At 39.7% G+C, this 8,784-nt stretch overlaps 1 protein-coding gene across 1 annotated transcript in view; it reads right to left on the bottom strand.

Moving 5' to 3' along the window:
* The window catches only part of NTRK2 (neurotrophic tyrosine kinase, receptor, type 2), a 190,387-nt gene extending 184,509 nt beyond the window's left edge, over positions 1-5,878 (bottom strand). The window contains exons 1-2 of the mRNA XM_009328121.1: positions 5,806-5,878; positions 5,501-5,572 (exon numbers count right to left, since the gene is read on the bottom strand). The gene's annotated coding sequence lies outside the window, so the exon portion shown is untranslated. The remainder of the gene's footprint in view (positions 1-5,500; positions 5,573-5,805) is intronic.
* Between the last annotated feature and the right edge of the window lie 2,906 nt (positions 5,879-8,784).

Here is an 8,784-nt window from a genome sequence, read left to right as displayed (position 1 = left end):
GAGTAAAAGTGAGAAAACTCGTGGGTTGAGATAAAAACAGTTTAATAATTGAAATAAAATTAAAATCCTAATAATAATAGTAGTAGTAATAATAATAATATACAAAGCAAGTGATGCACAATGCAATTGCTCACCACCCACCAACTGATGCCCAGCCAGTCCCTGAGCAGCAGCTCCCCCCTACCCCAGCCAGCTTTCCCCAGTTTATGTACTGAGCATGACGTCACGTGGTATGGAATACCCCTTTGGCCAGTTTGGGTCAGCTGTCCTGGCTGTGCCCCCTCCCGGCTTCTGGTGCACCTCCAGCCTTCTCAGTCAGCAGAGCATGGGAAGCTGAAAAGTCCTTGACTAGTGTAAGCACTGCTTAGCAACAGCTAAAACATGGGTGTGCTAACATTATTCTCATCCTAAATCCAAACCACAGCACTGTACCAGCTACTAGGAAGAAAATTAACTCTATCCCAGCTGAAACCAGGACACTACTTCACAGGCAGGACTAAAGTCCTATCTTTCCTGAAGATTTCCTCCTGGCTGCTTAACGTTTCCTTGCTCAACTTGCTCATGGTCCTCTACTCATCCCATCTCTTTGTGAGGTGCTGAGCTGCCTGCTTCAGAGCTATGTACTCTATCAGACAGCAGACTGTGAGAATTAGGTGCTCCATAGCTGTATCTTCTTCTCATTTAGCCTCAGGCCAGTCATTGCTTTTGGAGGATTACTGCAAACCTTCAGGCAGAAGAATAGCCCTTACTTGTTTAGATTCATGAGCCAGACTTACTGCCCAAATGTCACCATATGTGTTACTTTCTGAACACTTCGTGCAGGTATCAATGACTCCATGTGAGCCAGTGAAAAAATGGGACTGATAATTTAATAAAACTATCAAAAGAATAGAGAGTCATTATTTTGTTTTTAACAACTCCACTTTTGAAAAACCAAAAGCACCTTGATAGCTTTAATTGTCTTCTCAGATTTTTACCAGTTGTGCTTGATATGCACCAGAAAAAGGAAGTAAGAACAGTAAGAAAATTAATTAAAAAATTCCTGTGCCTATATTCTTGATCATGGGTTGAAACATTTAGTGCTTCCAGGACTGTAGCCTTTTCTGCCATGTAGTTTAGCACTTTAAGGTTTTTGAAGTTGACAAGTAATTCAACAGAAATTTTTCAGACCACTGTTACAGATTTATCACCTTAAATGGTACTTTGACAGTAAATTTAATGTTATATATATTTTTCATAAACTGAGCACTGTATATTGATTATAGAGATGCCTGCTGCAGTCTCTTTAATTCATGTTAAGTGAAAAAATCACTGCCAGGCTTATTATGGAGTAGTTAAGGACCACACTTCCACTTCTATGGAAAAAGAATATACATTAGTTCCCCAGTTCAACTACCCACAAAAGATCATCATCAAAGCAGCCCAAAGAAGATCTATCTGGGGTTCTGAAGCCTTTTTTCATTAAAAAAAAAAAAAAGTCAGGAGTACAGAGCCTGGCTCCAAAGCTATACATAAGGAGAGGACCCAAATTCAGTCAAAAGCATGCCCGTATTTCACATAGGAATATCAAGCTCACTTTAAACTTGCTAGCCCTAATTCAGCCAAAAGCAAACCTGTGGCAATGTGAGGAGTACAAAAGCAGCCTGAGAAGCTGCATAAATATTCACAAAAGCTAGCAACACAGGCACAGCTCTACTGCCTATAGCGTTCCTAGCAAGGGGAGGCAAGAAGGAAGAGGAGGGAACAGCTCTAAGGAGAACTGGGGGTAAGAGGTGAAGAAAGGGCCATTTTGCTACGCTCAGTCTCCCTCCACAGGCAACTGCCTGCTCTGCCTATGGCTGAAGCCAGCCCTGTGTGCAAGCAAGGGAAAATCTGCAGCAAGGTCTCAAACAGTTTCAGTTGGCTGCCCTACCTAACCCTGAACAGTGTAGAGATACAAACACATCTTAACACCTAGAGCTGTATATATACTACACTCACAAATCTATGATTCAGCAATGCAATTATACACAGCCTGGCACATAACAATAGCTATTTTTTAACGTTTTTGGAAATACATGCTTGCTGTGAAATGTGTTTTTATGTATAAAGGTATTGACAGTACACCATGCACATGTATTACACAAGTCCGTTAAAATTACTGTTAGCAGCAGATCAGCTTATAAATTACAGTACTACTAAACTAGGACTGTTTAATAGCTTGTTAAATGCAACTGTTGACTAATTTGAGTCTAAGGTCAATGAGAATACCAGAATTAGATGAGCAAGGCTATCAATTACATTTAAGTAATACCTATTAGAGCATTTATTTTCCTGTTGTTTATGTTATTACTCAAATCTTCTCATCGTACATAACTCCAGAAAGATAGCTGGGCTACAGAAGTTTGGCCAAGAAAATAAGGTAATGACAAAAAAGGGCTTAAGGAAATGTGTGTTAATAAGTTCCTTATAATCTGATATTCTTCTATGATTCATAAAATAAATACTACGTTCATATAATAAAGCTCCTTAACTACATCAAAAGATTTTTCATAGAAGAAAAAGAAAACTGTAATAGTATCACTAGCAAAATTAAAGCTTATACAGTTACATCAGTCTTCAGAAAAGTGTTTGGAGTTTTTGTTTTCTTTATGGGATAGTAACAAACTGTTGTTTCAAAATAAAATGCAAGACTTCTCAAAGACCTGTACTTGGAGGTTACTCTTGCAAAGTGAAATGATTTCAGCTGTTAATAATTTTCACTGTCCCAACCACAACAGGGGCTGCACTTCATTCCCAGTGCAGTCAACAGGAGTTTTATTGCTGATGACAACAAGCAGTGATTCATTGGGGCTTTCAGAAACATTTTAGTGTGCATCAAGACTTCCCAGAGAAAACAAACAAATGCATTTTTTGCAGGGATAATAGATCAGCCTCAGCAAAAGAACGTTTGCATACTTACTGCTTTGTCATGCGCATATAGAGCAGGTGGTGCCACTTAATATTTTCCATCTTATCTGGGCTTATCCTGTGTCTGCTAACATTACTAAATCCCCACCAAAAGAAAACACAGTACGAGACTGGATAAGCTCCTGGTTCATAACGTAAGTATTCTGGATCAGGATTCCATGTACATCAACCAAACAGATGTCAGTCAGCCTAATTTGTTTCTAACAAGCAGCTTCATGAACTACACATCTAGTAAAGCCTGCTTACCAACAGATATGTATTCCACATTTGACTGTGTGCTCCAGCTGAAGCTCTTCCTGAAGCTGAAGTATTTTAAAGACATCTTGTCCACGTGGATTCTGTCGTGCCTAGCAGGTCATATATGCACAACGATACTTTTCCCTTAAGTGGGAACTCTAATAGGGTGTCCTTGCTCTGTCCAATGGTCAGTTTTCAGAAAACCTGTTTACTTGTGTAAGTTTTGTTTAGAAGCAACCACTGGAGACAAAGACACTTTGTGACTGCATGAACCCCATTTCCCTAAGGAAACAGGCAAAAAAGCCTATCAAGAGGATCCCACCAATTGTTTCAGTTACCTTTTGCAGGGTCTACTTGCCCATAAAGCTGGGAAGGTCTTCCAAACATCTATTTACCTCGCTCCAAATTAAACGCACTATTTCTCACTCTGTACTCGTGGTCATGGAGAGAATTGATTGCTCTTCTCATCATAATTATTCTTCTTTTAAAGATAAGAAGATGTATGTTCCTTTTCAGTCTTCTCTTTCTTGGACTGAACATACTCAGCCTCTCAGTCTCCTTAAATTATTTGCTTTACATGCTCCTTATAGCTCTGTTGCTCTTCTCTGTAGTATCTTTCAAGACGGGTAGATTCAGTGTCCTCATCTATATACAGTATTCCAATAGATTACCAGCTAAGGTAACAGGGAAAAGATGCAGAAATCTAACACAAAATTCCTTTTGATCCCACACTGAATTTGCTTTGTTCTGCCACATTACGCTGAGATTCTGTCCTAGCACAGCCACTAAATCTTTCTCTGCAAATGTGCCTCTCAGCCAGTAAGTTCTCATTGCGCATTTCCACAGCCAGTGCATATGCACTTGGCTTTATGGAATTTCATCATCTTTTACAACCATAATTCACTGAGCAATTGTTACACAGGTAAACATACAAATTCACTCTAGAAGATACAGCCCTTATATCGCCAACTGATTATAGTAAAAGCTATTTACTTTATTAATGACTATATGAAGTAACATGTAAGCCTCATAGGCCAACAAGATCTGGTTCACACTCCTCCAGTGACTGTTCCACATTAAGGACAGCAGTTACTGTTTAGGCAAATACGGACATTCACGTCCACTTCCTTACATGAATTAATTGCCATTCTTTGGAAAACACAGGTGTGGAACGTGATTCCGTTTCATTAGCAAAGCAATCAGCCTGTGCTCAGTTCAACAGTTCTTCCATATTACAAGGAAGTATCTTACAAGCCCAAAGCTTGGCCTTATGTCTTCCCGATCTCATTAGGACTTTAACAAAAGCAAGGGATTAAGTTAAGTGCTAAATATCTCTAACGAAGACGGATGGACTGAAACACACACTTGAATACTTGGCTAAAACAGGGTACCTGTGAGTAACTGAACCCCTCACATGATCTCAATGTTTTGTAGGACTAGATCCACAGTTTTCCATCTAAGTAGCAAAGCGAACTGCTCCATGTCTGTCCCATCAAAAGGCACTACAGTCCTTCAGTGACCAACAAAGTCTTTCATTTTAGCTGACCATTTTTCCCTGTACTTTTAGAAAGAACTTTGACCAGTTCAGCCTTTGCTAAGCCTAAAGTGTAAGCGATCTAGAAAACCACAGCCAAAAAGCTGCACAGGCACCAACTCTGCTTGCTGAAGTTCATGAACCACAAATTGCATTTGGGTGTGACAGTAACCGTGTTCTTATATTCTGCTTTGGGTGCTTTAATTCAGATCTTGAATGAGCTTCCAAAGTGAATCTTCAGATGATCCCTAGTAACAGGACTTAAGTTCAAAGTCATGCCACAGTCTGGGCACGCACACTGGTCAAATTACTTTAGATGTGCTCCACGCATGCACCTACTGCACTGCAGCTGCTAAAACATGTTCAGCCCATTGAACCAGACTAGAGCTAGTCAAACCCATGTCACTGAGTGCGATGCACAGTGTGGACATCATACCCTCAGCACCAACTCACTCAGCAGAGAGAGGCACTCCTTGTGCTACACTACTTACCACAAAAGACACAGCCAGAGTCCATTGTTAGAGACAGGATAATGAACCGGACGGTCTTTTTACCATCGCACGTTATGCTCTTATGATCTGCCAGTTCCTATGTTCTGCCACTTCCTTACCATACATATCTTATTTAGGGTCAATTAATGACAGAAGACCATTATAAATCTGTCTTGTTAAAACATTTTATATGAAGGAAATAGTAAAAGAGAGAAATAAATTAACAATTAAATAAATTAACATGAGTTTGGCAGTTTTAACTTAGAAGGCAGATACTATCCTTACTCACATGTATTGTAGGTTGACGTTTTTCACAAATGCCTGACGGGACACAAATCTTAAGCCTGAATCCACCACGGTCCTGTGAAAATACGTAAAACTGTTAGAATATTTCATCTAAAATATAACGGAAAGCATAATGATAATAATGGTTAAAATGAGAGTGTGGATGAAATCTCAACACGGCTGAACTGCAAGTTGTACAACTGTCCTCTACAACACACAAAGTTAGGCCTACACTCTGATGAGGTCTCTATATGCTTCTATAAAAGAAATAAAAAATCACTTTATAAAATATGCATCCCATATACTCACAGATTTTTAAGTCCAACATAAAATCCAACTTCATTGTCATTGATACTTTCTAATTTTCGCTGGTTTGCGATGTAACTGTTGAAAAAGCAAGACAGAAAAAAGTATGAAAGTGGATCCTTCCATGGCTTTGACTGTTCAGAGATCAAGCACTGATGTCTGAAAGTCAGCAGTGATTGCTGACCTACTGCAATTAACACAAAGATCTAGTTAGAGCATCTGCAGAGTGAAAACGCTCCTTAAAATCTTCCCCATCATTTAAATAGTACTCTGTGGGACAGGGCTGGAGGAGAAACAGTTGAGTTTTACACAGCGGAACCAAAACCTTGTTCATCAAGAAAGCAAGCCACCCTGAAGGCACTGTAAATAAAGCTGCATTACAGTGTCACTGTTTTCCAGGACACACCTCCCCTACCTCATGGATTTCACAACAGCAATAGAGCCAACTTTAATGGTGGCAGTGGAGTTACCCCCACTTACACTGAGGGGGGATCGGACTGCCCTAGTCTTTTCTCTCATGTTGTGAACTTAATTACTTGTTCAACTGATTTTCCCCCTTCCACAAAGTAGTTTCAGTTCTATTTACAAGGTGTGGCAGTAAGAAAACTGAGGAAAGGGAGGCTGTACTTCATGATGTTACATACAGCAGTGGAAAGGAAGAGAAGAGAAACTGTCATAGTAGACCAAAGCACTGAGTCCACTCACATACCATGAATATCTGCCTGAACCCCAAAAGGATGTGGGCATGCAAGCCGATTCTTTGTATTATCATCATGTGAGATCTATGACTAACCAGTGACATCCCACAGGCTGGAAATTAAAATGTTTTACAGATAATGCATGGGATGATAATCTGTTACCTTTTCTGCAGCAAGAAAAAAAGTTTCACAATGCAAGTCATGCAGTCTAGGACGAAGAAATTGGTGGAAACTACAATTCTGCTGACATTATGGGCAGAAAAGTAAGCCTGATGTAAGAGATGCCTTGCTAAAGAGTCCATGCATTTCAAAAGGTAACCCCAGTCCCAGAAAAACTTAAACAGAGATTCACCTGTTTTGTCATGAGCTTCCAGAACTAACCAAAGCTGCAGGTTTTCCTAAAAAGGAGGAGTCTTTCTTTGCTAGAATAAAACTTGTCTTCATTTTAAGCTTTCTTTTTTATTTAAAGGGAATTCTGGTGAATTGGAAAGGTGTATTGCTTTCCCAAAGGCAACCCATCTACCTCAACTGGTGTGTTAGAGAAATTCACTGTGTGCCCACATCCCAACAGAAGCTCGAGAATCCCAAAAGTTGGGTTGGGCTCTCCTCCAAAGCTGCAAAGCTGACTTGGGCTATGCTCTTGCCAAGTACCAGGAAAAGCAAAAATTTCCCCTAATGGGATTCATTATCCCTTGGGAAAAAGAAGGGCAGTAAAAAGGCAATGCATGACGCTAGAGAAAACACATCACTACAGCATCATATGACACTGAGTGCTCTGCAGGACTTCTTGGGATAAGATTAACACGGTGTACCCATTACAAGATAATAGAGTCCTTCTTATTTCGTGTTTCCTTCCTTGGATTTTTTAAGGCAATCTGATTTACTCTCTTGAGGTTTATTAATCTATTTTTTTGTTTGTTGGTTGGTAAATTTACATATTTCGCCAAGTAAAAGCAATTAAGTAGTTTATAAAAGACTATCAATTCTTCCACCCGAGTGCCCTGAAAGTGAATGATCATACTTCCTCTGAACCTGCCCTGAGGAAGAACTCATCATCACCTTCTCTGTCACTTGGACCTCATCATGCTAGAATAAAGTTATGCAAGAGGTATCAAAGATACCTTCCTCATCCTGCCCTCAGTGTTCAATCAATGATAATCCTGTCAAGACCAGATAGAGATAGGGAAAACACAAAAGAGCAGGAATCAAGGAAAATGGGCAGAGAAACACAGAGGGAGAAGAGATTCAGAAGAGTAAAAGAAAAGAAACTGAGTGACCAGTTGTACTAGCTGAAGATTAAGCCATCAAAAAAACCTCCGACAAACACTGCCAGAACGCAGATCCATCACCCAAATGCATTTATCACCCATCCAAATCTGACATTGCAATTTTAATCATAAAAACATTTAACCAGAACCTCCCACTACGAGAAGCTCCAGAACTTAACATAACTTATAGTGTCGCACAGAAATATATTAGTGTATTACATCCTGTGGTAAGCCTCAGACAGTGTAAAACAGCTCAGGTCTGCTGAAGTCAATGAAGCTACCACAATTTACATCAGACGAAGATCTGAGTATGAGCACACAGTCTATATAAAAAGATCACTGTTGGTCCATTAGGGAACAAACCAAACGGATGGTATTTGGGAAGCAGCAGCAGCATGAATTTATGATCTTTTCTTTCCTTCTCTTAGTACATCCCTTTAAAGAAAAGCAAGGAGGGACATACTTTACTCTGAGCTGGTACTAGTCTCTTTATGGTGAATGATTTATGATTCCAGTTCCTAACTGAAAGAACCAAAAGAAACCACTGATAACCATACTTCGAGTAGGGACCCAGAAGAAATTCTGGCTAAGTGCAACTAACTCAAAACAATAACTGCTCTGCAATACATTTGTAAAAACACTCTCAGTACAGAACATGACAGTAAAGCAAATTTCACGCAGCTGGAAATCCTTGAAGAAAGAGTGGACAGATGTAATTTACCACAAGCAGGTCACGTCCTCTTACACTTCCTTACTTGCTTAACAAGTCTGTTTTAAGTTAAGCCTTTGCAGCTATTTCATAGCAGTGAGAAAGAAAGGAGTACAATGACTACAGCTGTACACTGTAACGGGAGGTTGTTCTTCTGTTTGATTTAGAGGGAGGTTTGAAATAAAACCGCTCCCTAACTGAAGTCTATTTTTACCTTCTTCACAACTACTCTACCTTGATGTTACTTATCATCAAACATTAATACTCTAAAAGCTCTGACTTGCAGTAGGCGACGCTGAGAAATGTA

This window comes from Pygoscelis adeliae, unplaced genomic scaffold (assembly GCF_000699105.1).
Source record: "Pygoscelis adeliae isolate BGI_AS28 unplaced genomic scaffold, ASM69910v1 Scaffold45, whole genome shotgun sequence".
NCBI lineage: Eukaryota > Metazoa > Chordata > Aves > Sphenisciformes > Spheniscidae > Pygoscelis > Pygoscelis adeliae.
The sequence above is the reverse complement of the archived record's forward strand: the minus strand, read 5'-3'. Positions and strand labels throughout refer to the sequence as shown.